This window comes from Macrotis lagotis, chromosome X, assembly GCF_037893015.1.
Source record: "Macrotis lagotis isolate mMagLag1 chromosome X, bilby.v1.9.chrom.fasta, whole genome shotgun sequence".
In the NCBI taxonomy this organism is placed as follows: domain Eukaryota; kingdom Metazoa; phylum Chordata; class Mammalia; order Peramelemorphia; family Peramelidae; genus Macrotis; species Macrotis lagotis.
In genome coordinates, this window is record NC_133666.1 from 482,806,849 (window position 1) to 482,823,689 (window position 16,841).

Sequence of the window (16,841 nt, forward strand, 5' to 3'; positions counted from 1 at the left end):
AGGAGCAAAGAAAGTAAATTATAGAGGAATAAATTTTGACCAAAGGAAGTAAAATCTAAACTGTTAGGGCTATTCAAAAGTGGAATGAGTTGTATCACTATGAATAGATTCTCTTTTCATTGGAGAATTTTAAGCAATAACTAGATAACAACTGTTGGATAAGGCATAGAGGGCATTTCTGTAGAGTTATAGGTTAGAACAAATAATCTCTGAACTTCCTTTCAATCAATTCTACTTTGTAATATTCTTAAAGGGACATAAGCTATTGTACAAAGAATCTTGGTACTTTCTATTTAGTAGATAACTAAACCATGGCATTTGGGTTTTTTTTGTTGTTGTTGTTTTGTTTGGTTTTGGTTTTTAACACGAAAAACAAATTAAAATAAATTTCACACAACCCTTCCCATTATGACCTTTCCATACTAGACACAAACAGTTTTTAAACCCTGGATCCCTATTCTTCTTTATATGGTTCATTATATAGCCTTCATCCCTATGTTTTAAATCATTAGAATATAATAAAAAAGCATAGGGTCGATTGGTTAAATTCTCAGAGAAAGCAGCCAAAATAATTTTAGCTGAAGCAGTCATTTACTAGTGTGGCCAGAGAATGGATATGGTATAGCAAATTCATGCTGGGAGGAGTTGAAGGAGAAAAAAGTCAATGCATGTTCAAGGGCTCTATCATTCTGTTCTCTTCATTGTTATTTAACTTCCCATAGGATCAGAATATGGAATTTACTCTCTCAGAGTGCCAAATCAAACTTTATTTTGGGAGGCAGGGAGATCTTTTTATCCCAAACCTAAAGAAAATTCATCGAATATTTTTACAAAGAACAAATTTTGACTGTCAGCTACTATCTGTGATCTTGGACAAGTCTCAACTTTTCTGGTCCTCAGTTTCCTCAAAAATAAAATGAAGGGGTTCTACTAAGTAACCTTTAAGGTCCTTTCTATTTCTAACTCTCTGAATCTATGACTTTGTGCTGAAATGAAAGGAATTACTTTTAAACCTCAGCTATTGGCAATGGATCAGTGACCTAGGAAGACAACTAGTAAGACTTAAATATGCATACAATAAGCACATAAATAATCACTCCTTACCACCTAGTCATAGCAAGGCAATGGAATTCCCTTTCCTACTATCTTCTATCCTACCTAGCTTTGTTGATAAGTAGACCTCTAGTAGAATAGTGCATAAGGAAAAGAAACCCTCTTGGGATGTCAGCTAGAGCATCTTGAAGCAAGATCTCATGGTTCAAGGAGGGACAGGAGCTGGAGTTTGGGAAATCAGCAAAAGGTTAGTCAAAAAACATAGTCTAATAGATTCCACTAAGTGGTGCAGTGGATAGAGCACCAGGCCTGGAATCAGGAAAACCCGAGTTCAAATTCAGTCTCACATTTACTAGCAGTGTGACCCTGCAAAAGTCACTTAATCCTCTTTGATTCAGTTTCCTTATCTACAAAATGACCTGAAGAATGAAAATTTGGAATGGGGTCAGGAAGAGTCAGACAGGACCGAAAAAACAACTGAACATGTCTTGTGCATTATGAAGTGTGTGGATGGATAGAAAGACAGCAATGGGATATGAGAAGCAATAAACCAAAGAAATCAGGAGAGGGGAAAATCTTAAGAAAAGACTGCCAGTGAGGGGGAAAAAAAGAAATTAAAAAAACCCCATCCAGTTTGATCTTGCTTCATTAGTGAGAAAGTCTTTTAAATTTGGGCTTCAAGGTTTGTCTACCAATCTGATCTCTCTGAAAGGCTACTTCTGTGGAAAGTCTCCTTATCACAATTTCCTCCTAACTAGGAGACAATTTATATGTATTAATTCATGCAGCAGACAATGTACTGTCCTAACATGTACTCATTCCCACACACAAGCTATCTTTTTTTGCAACTTGAGATTTTGTGGTTGGTTCCTTCAGTCTGTCTAACTTGGCTACCATGATTAGAGATAACAAATATTTCTTGCTCCCTTAGTTTTATAAAAACCTAGTTTCATTTGTTTCAGAAATTATGATAAATACTTGAGTGTTGAATTTGGGGGGCAGTTAGTGGAAGAAATGGGGATTCTTATTATATATAAATCTTATTATTCAAGTAGCAAAATGAACAAAAATATGAAAATATTTGCCTTCAAGAACTGTAACCCCACTTATAAGGTACTGTGTTTATAGGATGCACACTTATGTTTACATAACATAATATAACATGAATACGCATACATGTGTATATATGCATGCATGTATATACACATGTACATGTGTGTTTCATGGAGAGTAAAATAGAATGAATATTAGAAAGAAAAATGGGGGGTTAATTTTTTTTCTTTTGAGTAGAATCAGTGGAGGAAACACTCTCTTTGACTTTCCCAGTACCCCTCACTTTCAACAGACATGATCCCTAAAGTAGCAGATAGTGAATATATCAGCAGTTTGGCTTATCTTTCCAGAGGGTAATTCCTTCTTCTAATTATTAGTTTGATCTTTACTTTACCATATTATTTCAGGAATATTATTTAGCCTGGCTTAGTATAAAAGAGTCTTCCCAAAGTTGCCAAGATTTATTTAGCCCCAACAATCTGCTTCTTGAAAGTTTGGCTGCTGTTATTGAAATGATTCTAGGTGATGGGTTGTGTTTTGCTTTACTCTCCAAGAAACCCTGTTGAAATAACTAACAAGTAATATGGGGTTATAGAAGAGTGGTAGAATGTAATGAAAACATTTGTTTTGGTCAGTCACAGGATTCCTTTTCTTCAAAGGAAGGAGTATATTACATGGAGCCTTACCTATTCCAACACAATAGATTATAATAACTTGCTTTTGTCTGTTTCTTCTCCCCTCTACCATCATCCCATGCTACTTATAATTTTCTCATCACTTATTGTCCATATGATATTTGGAACAATAATAAAATTTTGGTTTCACAGTTTCCCTCCTTTAAAATTACAATTACAGTTTTAATTAACTCAATAGCAATGACTGATGTCAGCAATACATATATGGTGATAAATACAAAATCCTTTATAAACTGCCTAAAGGGGGGAGAAGTAATATCATTTAGGTCAATATCAAATTACACTAAGCTCTGGATTAAAAAAAATGAATTGGCTGAGAATTCTTAATTAACTAGAACACAACCTAAAAAATCAATTAGTTCTTATATAAACATTTTTCTTATGATTAAAAAATTTCATATATATATATATATATATATATATATGTATGTATGTTTAGGAGAATAGTTTTTGACAACTTCCCTCCTATTCTAAAAGCCTAAAGTATTCTAATAATTTCATTTTGGGATATAGATTAATAATAATCTGTGCAGGAGGGTTGGTATATCAATCAATAACCTAGCAATCACTATGAAACAGCAGGATTACTTTATGTAGCAAAAGGGTTATTTTCTGATCTACTTTATACCAACCATTGTAAGCAGTTCTTTCACTAATATCCCATTTTTTCTCTCTCTGACAAGATTCATTTTACAAGAGGTTCCTTGTACGTAACACAAGGCATTTTCTGTATTGATATTCTACCTCACAGATGATTAGAGTGCTGGATCCTGGAATTTATGGCAAATGCACTTTTAATACTAAATTACTATGATGCTACTGGTGCTTCATATTTCTTATACCCTGCAAGTATACCTCACAAAACTATATTGTGCTAAAGATCTCGTATGGGCTTCCAGAATGCTCTTTTAAAAAAAATCTCTGTAAAAAACAATGATCTTAAGACCAACTTTCAACTATATCTTTAAAAAAGCCCATGTGTTTTAACCTAGCAAAGACAAAGATGCCTGAAATTTGCAGCAAAATATCATCTTTATGAAGCACATAATCTGAAGTTATTATTCCAACTTTGACTTTCACAGGAAGGTCAGTAAATCAACAAGCATTTTCAACAAACATTTAGTAAGCATTTAAGTGCTAGTATTCCAAGAGCATGGCTATTCATAAACACACACACACACACACACACACACACACACACACACACACACACACACAACATGAGCCCCTACTGGTGGATGCTGCTTATCAGTTAACCTAATGATTATCAGTTAACAGCAATGAGTCAATGGAATAATTCTCTTTAAGAAAGTTGTATTTAATAAGATGGTATAATAAGAATAGTTAATAGAACTTCTTCTCCATCAAAGTTTGCATCACAATCTTTCACTAATAAATATGGAGTAAGGGGGTAAGGGAGTTCAAGCTCAAAAAGTACAAAGTAACTCCTGAAACTTCTTTTGCTAACACTTTTAAGATGTTCCCCTTAACCAATTTATTTATTTATTTATTTTTGCAAGACAAATGGGGTTAAGTGGCTTGCTCAAGGCCACACAGCTAGGTAATTATTATGTGTCTGAGGCCAGATTTGAACTCAGGTACTCCTGACTCCAGGGCCAGTACTCTATCCACTGTGCCACCCAGCCACCCCTCAATTTATTTTTTTGTTTCCCCCGAGCAATGTATAGAAACTTAAATTTGTGCTTAGGTCAACGTTGGTTCTTTTTTTTTTTGGCATGGTAGTGGGTTAAGTGACTTGCCCAAGGTCACACAGTTAGGTAATTATTAATTGTCTGAAGTCGAATTTGAACTCAAGTCCCCCTGACTCCAGGGCCGGTGTTCTATTCACTGCACCACCTAGCTACCCCTCATCATTGATTCTTGATAAATTAGTAATGAGAGAAATGAAAATTAAAGCAACTTTGAGATTCTACTTCGTATCTAGGGTGGTACCTGGATTCAAATCTGGTCTCATACACTTAATAATTACCTAGCTGTGTGGCCTAGGGCAAGCCACTTAACCCCGTTTGCCTTACAAAACAAAAAACAAAAAAAATGACATCTACCACGGGCAATATTTTTTTCACAAAAGAAAAATAAGAAATACAGATATATTAATGCATTATTGGTTTAGTTCCCCATCCTGGGTAGCAATTTGGAACTATGTTTCCAAACCACTAAACTGTTTTTTTACTCAGTGATACCACTAGTAGGCCTAAAGAAACTTTAAAAAAGAGGGAAAGGATTTACTGCAAAAAAAAAAATACATCCTTTTGTAGTGGTAAAACAACAACAATAATAATTAGAAACTTAAGGGCATTCATTTCAATGAACTGGGATATGGCCAGACAAATTATGTTAGCTGATTATATAGGAACACTATTTTGTCCATTGTACCATAAGAAATGATGAAGGGAAAAAAGTTTCAGGAAAACCTGAGAAGACTTGTATGAACTGATATAGAGTGAAGTGAGCACTATATCCTCTAATAACAACAGTATAAAAAGACTTAAATCTAATCAATACAGTAAATTAACCAGGATTCCGGAAGATCAATGATAAATAAATAAATATTCCCTCCCTCCTGGCAGGAGTGATGGATTAAATATGCAAAATGACATTTGCATTTTTGGATATGACTAACACAGTGATTTTTTTTAACCTAACTACATATCTTTACAAGGGTTTAATTTTGCTTTCCCCCCCCTAGTATTAAGGGAAGAGAAAGGTGTGATGGAAAATTAAATCAAGTCAATAAACATTTATTAAGTACCTACTATATGCCAGGCACTATCCCAAGCACTAAGAATGCAAAGGAATTTTTTTAAAAAATCTATACTCTCAGGAAACTCATAGTCTATTGGGGGAGACAACAAGCCATCAACCATGTAGAATATGATGAATAAAAGATCAATTAGAGATAATCTCAGAGGAAAGGTAGTAAGGTTAAGTAGGAGGATTTAAAATGATATAGAATGTGAGACTTTAGCTGAGACTGCCAGAAGACAGGGAAACAAACATCCAGAAAAGAGGAGAGAGAGCATTTTAAGTATGAGTGATAGTCAGTGAAAAGGCCCAGAGTCTTGTGCAAAGAACAACAAAGAGGTCAGTGTCAAGAGATCATAAAGTATATGGATAAGAGTAAGTTATAAGAAGCTCTAGAAGTCCTTAACCTCATCAGATTAAGCTACTGAATGAATGTAAATGTTTTCTACCTCTCTAAACACATAGGATTAACTAGGGGTCATTTTCTGTCCCTTTCTTCCCCCTTTACATAACCAGCTCCCATCTGAACCCTCTGGGAGGAAAAAAAATCTGTTCTTATCCTCATTCCCCTAAATACCATACAGACAGGCTATTTAATATAACTAAAAGAACATTGAGGGGCAGCTAGGTGGCGCAGTGGATAGAGCACCAGCCCTGGAGTCAGGAGTACCTGAGTTCAAATCCGACCTCATTACTTAGCTGTGTGACCTTGGGCAAATCACTTAATCCCACTGCCTTGTAAAAAAAAAAGCCTAAAAAAAAAGACATTGACTCTGGAGTAAGATGGAAAACCTGGATTCAAATCCTATTTCTGACATTTGCTGTGGGTGACCTGGGGTGAGTCACTTTCCTAGTCTTGGTTTCCTTATATTCAGTTGAAAGAGTTAGATTAGTTAATATCTGAGCCATTACAGCCCTAGATCCACAAATACTTTCCCTGACTGCTAGTTCCAATTTCAGAGTTGTTTTTAATATTACAAATCAATTCACTCACTGTCCCTGAATTTTGACTTCTCTCTAAGTAGCACCTTTTCAATCAATATTAAATATATCATAGGTCTTTCAGAGGTTGAAAACAGCTGCCATCTTCAACTATTCATAAGAGTTAAGAGCTGGAAAGGACCTCAGAGATCATCTATTCTAACATCTCATTTTACAGATAAGGAAACTGAGACTCAGAGGGAAAAAGTAACCCAAGTTTTCCCAGATATTAAATAGCAGAGATAGGATATGAGCATAGTTTCTTTTTCAAAGCTAACATTTATTCCTTTACACCATGCTGCCTCTAGAAAAGCATTAGAAAGAAAAAATTCAAGGACATACTCTACTATAATTAATTAAAGGAATCCATAGAGACTTAATTTTCAACCTGGATTACCATATACATAATCCAAGTTTGGATGAATTAGACTTGGTAGGAAATTTGTTAATTCCTTCACTGAAGTATGGTGTCACTTTCTGAACTATTACAGAACCATCAATGGCACATTGAAAGAATTAATATTCTTTTCAAACTGCTTCACTTGCTATAGGTCACTTGCCTGGCAGGCTTTGCTCCATTATTTAGCATTTATATAGCACTTTAAATTTGCCAAGTGCTTTATAATAATTTTTATTCTCTTGGCTATCATATTAGTGATGAGCAGACATATTTCACATGTGCTTTATTACCATCCAGGTGCTTCAATAGATCACCAAGGAGGAGACACAAGGTATCTAATGGGATGCCCTTGCACAATATTAGTTTGAGCATTTTAGTCAATATTTTAGTGCCTTTTTAAAGTGGAAAACTTTGAAATAAATAGCATAATGGCATTAAATCATAATTTCTCCTGTTATTAACCCTTATTCCATTACTCATATGAAACCAGTACAGCTCCTCTAGGGCACACTACTTTCTAAAACAGACTTTCTGCTGAATCAGACTAAGGTGAGAGGTCACTGAACCACTAACGATTCTGTAAGGTCTGGGTCACTAAAATTTTATTTTTCACTTAGATTGCATCAGGCACCCTGGTGACCTTATCCTTATATTCTCTTTAGCAAGAGAAATAAAATAGATACCTAAGTGCCATGAACACCATATTTCTAGAATGTGGTAAAATCTCTGATGGTATTGTATATTGATGAATAAACATAATATTAATTCCCATCATCTAATTAATGACTTCTTGCCTATAATGTAGCAATAATCTTCTAACTGGTCTCCTGGACTCCTTGCCTGTACATGATACCTACCCAGTTTTCTTAAATTTTAGGTGTATGTAATACTCAAAATTCAATGACTCTCTATTGGATATAGGATAAACTATAAACTGCTCTGTCATTTAAAATTCTTCATTCCATGAATGGTCGGACTCTAGAGAAGCATGGAATGAATGAATTGCAGAAACTGATGCTAAGTGAAGGGAGAACCAAGAGAACATTGAACATCTTAACAATAACATTGTGAATTAATCAACTCTGATGGAAGCAGCTCTTCTCAGCAGTTCAGAGACCTAGGACAACCCTGGGAGACCAGCTATGGACAATGCTACCCCATCCAGAAGAAGAAAAACAAAACAAAAAACCTACAGCACCTGAATGAACACTACATTTTTTTTTTTAAATTTCTCTTATACAATTCTTTTCTATCTCATGGTTTTCTTTCTTTTCCCTTAATCCTAATTCCTCATACTGAAAATAGTATTCACCTGACTATTTGATGCTGAGGGGAAAGAGCAGGAAGGAAAGGGGGAAGGAAATTATATAACTCAAAAATATACATATGCATGTGTCTGAAGAAAAACTTTCATAAACTGTAACTGGAAAAATAAAAGAAAATATCAACTGAAAAACATAAATATCTTCATATCCTGTGGTCAAACTATTTTTTCAATTTTATTATAAATATAATGATCATTTTTCTACCTTTCCCTTTTCTAATAAAATCAGTCTTTCTGCTATTCCTCAAACATGCACAATCTCCTGTCTCCATGCCTTGGAACTCTGGCCTAAATGCATGAAAGATATATCTCATCATCACCATCATTAACAGCCTCTTGGTACATTTTGAAGGAAACAAGAAGCAGAGATGATGGAATGAGGATAACTCCTCTCAATGCTTTCCTTTATAGAGTACAGAAACTAGACTTTTGGATTCACTTCACTCTCCCATCTGCTGTCCTGCCTGGTTTTATCGAGCACATTCACTGAAGTCTTTGGTTGTCCTCCCCCTACTCTGTTACCCTATTCCCTTTCCTGCCTCCTTTTGTGTATTGTCTCTCTCCACTAGAATTCCTTAATAGCAGGGACTGCCTTTATTTTTATTAGGTATATTCCCAGTGCTTGGCATAGAACACTCTTAATAGGTGTTTATTGGATTGAATTGTATCTTATACTTCCAAATTGATTTCCTGGGCTCTTGACCTTGGCATGGTGCTCTGACTAAAATCTCATTCATTATAGACTTGCTTTCTAGTTACAATATTTTATTTCTGGGTCCATTCTGGTCATCCAATTTGATTAATGAGTATTCCCTTTGCTTATAGGTTAGGGTTGCACATTAAGATTATAAACTGACTCCATTGAACTCAGCCATGATAGTGGGAAAGATAACTGAGCAAAGAGTACGAGAACCTGGATTCAAAATCTACCTCTCATGTTAATTACTCATGTGATCTTGGGCAAGTGATATTCTCTTATGTCACAGTTTGCTTATTTATACAATAAGTGGATTGGACTATATGGTTGCTTAGATACCTTTTAAATCTATTTGCCAATGCTACTCCTGTCTGATTAAATCTGTTAAAATATCCTTCCACATGTCATCTTATTAACAAATGCATACAAATTACACAAAAAATAACTTATTAATTTATCTTTTTCATTAAAATAAATCTAAGCACCATTTACACTTACCCAATCATCCAATTTTGAATCGAGCATTCTCTCCTCTTTATATATGATATGTGCCTTTTCCATAAAGACAGATATTTTTCTGCAAAGAGGATTGCTCAGTTTTGCTCAGTTGTCAAGAATGCTAAACTTATCAGTATATCAGAAGCAATTATAAAGCACAAATTTTTACATGATTGCAGAAACTAGTAATTTGGCCCATCAATGTGACCTTGATTGGTTCCACCTTTATCTTAAGCATGAATACCTTCACTACCCATCTTTATCTAGCTCAATTATGTGGAATGAAATAAAATTTTTATTTTGTTAGCTATATATGCCATGATGCAAAGATTTTCCTTCTTTCCCATGTCAATAAAGTTATTAACAACTTGAGCTTGAATGAGTAAAAATGCCAAGTATATATGAATTTTATTTGCTACAGAACTTTTCTTATAAACTCTGTAGTGTCAATATATTAATTATATTCAAAAAGTAGCCAGATATACTTATATAACTGAATATATGAGTGTTTAAAAATACTAGAACAACATTATAATTTGTTATAGTATTGTTAACCTATTTTAACTGTGTATGGCCTAATTTAATGTATCTTTTTTACTCCTTGAAATTCTGCTGATATGTGTGTAGATGTTTACTTTCTATGCCATGTCTGTTAAAGGAGCCAATGAATTTGACTAAAAATAATTTCCCTCTGGGCTATGCTTCCCATTGACTAAGACAGATATTTGAGAAACATGTGAGTTGTGCAGAGTTTTCATAAGTGCTTCAAAAATAGTTGGCTCTTTTGGATATGAAAAATGAAGACAAACATTCAACAGATATAGTTTGACATTTGAAAATGTATATTAGAATCAATGAATGTTATCTCAAATTACTTGTCCAAGTCTCTGTCACCTAGCCACAAACTGCTATTCTCCATATGTGTACCATGATGATTAATTACCCATTAAATCAAACTTATGTCAGAATATATACCCACATAACCCCAAAATAAAACAGGATTAGCAAAAGATCCCAGCTATTTAACACATTAAGTTGATATTCCAATTATCCTCTAGTCAACTGAATCAAATTGTTTCCAGCAAGATAATTATGGATGTCAATATTTCATCACTCGGACCCTTCTGTTCCTACATGCAATTATAACAACAATGTACCACATATTTGTCACTAATTGCATGTTATTTGATTCTTCAGTTTACATATTTGTCCTGCCTTTGTTTGCTAACTTGAGAAGAGGGACTGTGCCTCCTTCTTTATGACTGTAAAATATATATAATAGATATTCAATAAAGGTGCATAGATTGTGACATAATGTCCCTTTTAATATTTGGCATTAGGAATTGTGTGTAGTCCTAGACTTCCATATTAGCCTTTGATTTTCCTCCTACCACAAAATCCCCCACAATGAATTAGGATTTATACCTGCCCTTCAGAAGCTAAAGGTGTTAGATGGAATGAAGCAGTGGAAAAGGTGGATTCCTTGTCTGATTCCTGGTGCAGCATCTTTTAGTACCTTTAAATTCAGTTTGATCAAATCAATGAACAATTCCTCCTCTGAAGCACAACTTAGAAAGCACTTCTTTTCTGGCAATTCTTAATGATTCAGTAAGTCAAAATGATTCAGATTTGCAAGATAATCATCAATATTTGAAGCATTCATATCTCTGAAGCACTGATCAAGAATCAGTATTCAAAGAAACAAGTGACAAAAGAAGCAATTATTGTCTTAAGGTTCAGTGTTTGACAAACTATTGTTTCCATGTGCTTGAAGCCATCATTGTTGCATGGTAGATGTGAAAGGGATGGGAAGGAAGAAATCATCTTCCTCATCTTGGTTAGAAATTCCAGGGAGAATTGACAGTTTCAAAACTGCTGTCAAAAAATGCTGGGGTATTTCTATACTTTTTATGACTTTCTGAGGGGGCAATTTGTCGTGGCTTGGGCATAGGTCATCTTCAACATGAGCCCCTGTCATAGGAACCAAGGAACAAATAAGTTGCAACTATGCCTCTTGTATCTTTAGGCAAGGGGTAAGAGCATGTATCTCATAGAAATGGGCAAGGTGCATAGGCAGGTCAATAGTTTTTAGATGTCAGATAGAAGAGATTATATCTGAATTCTACAACCATTGGGAGTTTATTGAATCAGGAGAGACAGCATAAATGTATGCTTTAGGAAAATTACTTTAGGAATTATCTGGAGGGATTTTTTGAATAGGAAGAAATTTCAGGCAAATATACCAATTAAGAAGTGATTTCAATAATTCAGGAAAAGAAAGGAAGGATCAGGACAGTCTTAAGGAATGTTCCCATTGGGGGAAAGTTAGGGAGGAACATCTGGAAAAGTAAGTGAAGAATCAGTCAGAGGGGTAGGATAGAATCCAGAAAAATAGCAGTGATACCAAAGGTCAGGGAGAAGAGAGTGTCTAGGAGAGGAGGGTGGTTAATGGCCAAAAGTTACAGAAAGTCCAAGAAAGATGAAATCAAGAAAAGGCCATCAGATTTAGCAATTAAAAGACTTTTGGTAATATTAGAGAGCTTAGTTTATATTCATATATATATATATATATATATATATATGTATATATGAAATGTAAGGTGAGAAGTCACATTTCAACAGACTGAAAATGTGTAGAGAAAGGAGGAGTAGAAGAAGTAGAGGAAAAGTGAGTAGAAGTAGAGGAAGAATCAAGAAGGGTAGACTTCTTTTTTATTTTACAAGTATAACAGTGGAAATGAGAGGCTTGGGAAGACAATTTCACATTTTAACTTTTTTTTTTTAATTACTAATTAGATGATATTTAGGCTATTGTGCTCAGTTCAATCCAATAACATTTATTGAGTCTCCTATGTTCCAGGCAACTGTACTAAATACTGAGAATACACATAATAAAAACAAAGACAGTCCTTGTCATCAAGGAACTCCAGAGGAGAAAGACAACATAAAAAAAGGAGGCAGAAAAGGTAGGGAAGAGTTAACAGGGTGGGTGTTGGGGTAGGAAATCTGTAGAATACTTTCTCCTACCCCACTAAACTGGTTTTCAGATGCTGAGATGAACCTTTTCCCATGATTCCTATAGTTCTGCCTCCATTCATCCATCATAGGGGTTTGAAGAATTTTGGTTCTAATCTTATTTTAAAGGGCTTTTGTTGTTCTCTATCATTTGATAAAGGGATAACTCACACCAATTTTTTAAAGATTGAGCTCTAAAAGATTTTTATCCTAGTCTTCCTCATCAAACTCCAATTAGGGTAGCATGGATGCAGAATATTATACCAAGATGATTTTGAGGAAGCTGGGCTAGTAAACCAAAGGCTCCAACTTAAAGTGTCTTAAATGAAACACTGAAGATTAAATAATCTAATCATATTATGAGTCAAAAATAAAATCAGAAACAGTAGAAATTCTCATCAACAAAAATCACATAAAATAATACAACAAAATCTTGGGGGTTCCAGTTCATGCTATCCCAAGAGAATATTATATTTCTAAACATTTGCATGAACAAATAAGAAAAAAGATCACATCAATAAATTGGTCATGAAACTAAATTTTTTAAAAATCTAGAAAACCTGTTTATTCTATCAGTGCAACAACCAGACACAATTTGGGGCACAACAGCAATGGAGAATATCATCTGTAGCCAGAGAAAGAATTGTAGAGTTTGTACAAAGAATAAAGACTATTACCTTTAATTTTTTTTTAAACTGTTATCTTACTATGTAATTTTGCTATCTCTTATACTTTATTTTTTTCCTTAAGGATATGATTATCCTCTCATCACATTCAACTTAGATCAACATATACCATGGAAACAATGTAAAGACTAACAGATTGCCTTCTGTGGGGGGGTAAGGGGAGGGAAGTGAGATAAGGGGGTAAATTGTAAAATTAAAAATTAAAAAAAACTTCTTTAAAAATAATAAAATTAAAATAAATTTAAAAATCTAGAAAATCACCATATTAAAAACTCTACTAAATACAAAAAAGAATTCTGAAAATCAAAGGAGAGATTTACAAATTTTAAGGGTTTAAAAACACATTGAATAGAATGAGAAGTTGGTGAAAAAAATTTAACAAGAGAAATCATTAGCTCATCTACTGTTTTTTAAAAAGAAAAGCAAATCTCCATTATCAAAAATGAAAAGGAGAAATAATAACACGAAAAATAAAATAATAAGAAATAATGTTGCAATGTCAATAAAATTGACAATTCAAATAAAATTTTTACAAATTATAAAATATCTAGATTTATAGAATAAGAAACTGATAAGTGAAATAATACAATTTCATAATAGACCATAACTGAACTCCCAAAAGGAGAAAAAGAAAAACACAAACAAGGTATCAGATGTGCTAATAAATGAATTTGATCAAACAATCAAGAACCATTAATTTTGTTATTATTAAAACTGCCTGCCAAAGAAGAAATATCTCAAATTCTTCCAACGGTTTCTAATACATAAACTAGGGGGAGAGACAAAGTAGAGAAAGAAATCTTAAGACCAATATTCGTGATTAATATTGATGTAAAAATTGTGCTACTATCACACATCAAAAAAATACATCCAGAATGTAAATTTAACAATAGTTAACATATCAATATGAAAAAATTGATCAAGATATATAAACAAAATCAAAGATTTTTGTCAAAATACTAAACCCATTTGAGCTTTAACAAAAGGGGGAAACCATAGGAATAAACTGACCTAACTTGATATAACAAATATCTATCTATAATTTTAAAAATCAACAATATATGTAATAGAAATAAAGTAGAGGTGTTTCCAATCAGATTCTAGAGAATACAAGAGTGATCATCATTACCATCAATATTTAATATAGTACTAAAATTCTAATTATAGAAATAAGATAAAAAGACAGTAAAAGAGTAAGCACAGGAAAAGAGGAAACAAAATTATCACTTTTTGCAGATGTTACAATTTTTTACATAGGGAACCCTAGAGAATCAACTAAAAATTAAATGAACTTAACCCCATTTGCCTTGCAAAAACCTAAAAAAAAAATTAAATGAAACAGTAACTTCTGCAAAGAATTAGGATATAAAATAATAAGTTCTTTGTATATTACTAACAAAATCCAGCAAGAAGAAATACAAAGAGAAATTTCATTAAGAATACAAAGAGAAATTTTATTTAGAAATTTCATTTCATTTGTGTATAAAATACACAAAATTTAAGTCCAACTGCTAAGATACACAAAGGAATTATTTGAATACAATTACAAAACACTATTTACCTAAATAAAAACAATCTAAGTGGAGAGATATTAATTGCTCATGCTTGGGCAATATCAGTATAATAAAACTGATGATGTACTATCTAAATTACTTTAGAGAATCAGTGCCTTACCAATCAAACTACCAAAGGAAAAACATAAATCAACAAAGAAAATAATAGGGGGAAAATGAGAAGAGAGCCTTGTGCAGTAACTGGGTTTAAATTATACTGCCAAATAATAATCATTGAACATAAAAAATATAGAGATCATGTCTAAGATTATGAATAAATATTTCTCAAAATAATAACTGCAAACCATTAACAGCCAAATAAAACTGTTCCAGATCATTAATAGCAAAAGAAATGCCATTCAAAACAACTTTGCTCAAAATTGGCAAAGATGATAAATAATGGAAATAATGTTGGAAGTGTTGTTAGGAAGATTGGCACAGTAGTGTATTGTTGCTGGAACTGTGAATCAAATACAACCATTTTGACAAGCAATTTGGGATTATGCAAATTAAGTGATTAAAAAAAGATATACTCAAAGAAAGACATTAATGATTAAAAAGTCCTCATATTCACTAAAGTATTTATAGTCTCAGTTTTTGTGGAAGCAAAGAACTGGAAACAAAGTAGATGTCATCAGTTAGGGAATGACTAAACAAACTGGCATATTAATATAATGGAATATTACTGTGTCAAAAAATATAAATATAGATACAGAGAAGCATGGGAAAACATGATCTAGAGTGAGATAATCAGAATTAAAAAAAAACAATATACACACGATGACCAGAATCATGTAGATGAAAAGAATCATGAAAAAATCTGAAGTTAATATAACAAAAATACCAAAAAACATCACGTTCTCAAAGAAGAGATGTAAGAAGACATTGTACACAATCTCTTAAAAGGTTTGGGAGGTGCATGATTGTGGAAAATCAGTTTGTACTCACAGACTGACAGATAAGGTATCTGAGACCCTCTACCAAGAATGTCTAACACTAGATCTTAGTCTGTGATACTGCAATGAAGCCTACTAGAGTCATTAGAGAAGAGCCTACTATCCCAACTGAGTCAGGATAATAATTCCTGTTCCTAGACCCTTCAGTATTAAACAATTACCAAAGGAATTCAAATTCCTAGTACACCAAAGGTTTCTTTTCTTGGGTGCACTGAGAATCTGTCAACACAAATAAAAAATACCAATCAGTTCCAATTTTACATAAGTCTGAGTCTATGTTTACATAACAAAGCCATGGTTCAGAACTGGAGTGGTAATCTACCCACTTGTTTTGTCACATCTATATACTAATTCCTTAACAGAATTTGGACTGTCTTCCTCCCTTAGCCTTTGATGAAATACAGCAGCTCAGATGCCCATTGCCCTCTTTCCTCTTTTTTTTGTCATTTCTCTTTATTCCAATTTTTTTTTTTAGGTTTTTGCAAGGCAATGGGGTTAAGTGGCTTGCCCAAGGCCACACACCTAGGTAATTATTAAATGTCTGAGGCCAGATTTGAACCCAGGTACTCCTGACTCCAGGGCTGGTGCTTTATCCACTGTGCCACCTAGCCGCCCCTGTTTATTCCAATTTCTAATCCCAACTCCTGGTTCTCTTTTATTTCTCAGGTCATACTCCTAAGCCTGGGGAGGGAGAAGTAAAATATCCAAGTAAAAATCACACATAGATCTAGCTGTGACTGATCTGCTCAAATTGCTTAAAAGGCTCCTTTTTTGATCCAAGTCCAAGTTCCATTGCTTGGCATTTAAGATCTACAACCTGGTACTCTCTTTTCAGTCTTTACCTAGTAATTCTTTCTTCTCCTACACTCATGTATTCCTGTCAAATTGATCTATTTATTAGCCTCTTTACAATCCTTGCCTGGAACACTCTCCACTTGTTTAATTATTACCCATCCAACTCAAATGCCACTTCCACTAGGAAAATTTCCTTAATTCTCCATTAGCAAATAAATTTTTCTTCTTAAATGCCACTTAATCATTTGTACCTTTCAAATGCACTTATGTATTATTTTGTACTCACCTGTATTGTATCTCCCTGTTAAATGGTAAGTTCTTTGAAGTAAAGAGCATAAAGTTGAAAATTGCATCCTTCAACTAACTTTC

The 16,841-nt window shown here is 33.6% G+C and overlaps 1 protein-coding gene across 1 annotated transcript in view; it reads right to left on the reverse strand.

The window, feature by feature from the left end:
• The window catches only part of TMX3 (thioredoxin related transmembrane protein 3), a 154,669-nt gene that overhangs the window by 37,600 nt on the left and 100,228 nt on the right, over nt 1–16,841 (reverse strand). The gene's annotated exons all lie outside the window — the stretch shown is intronic.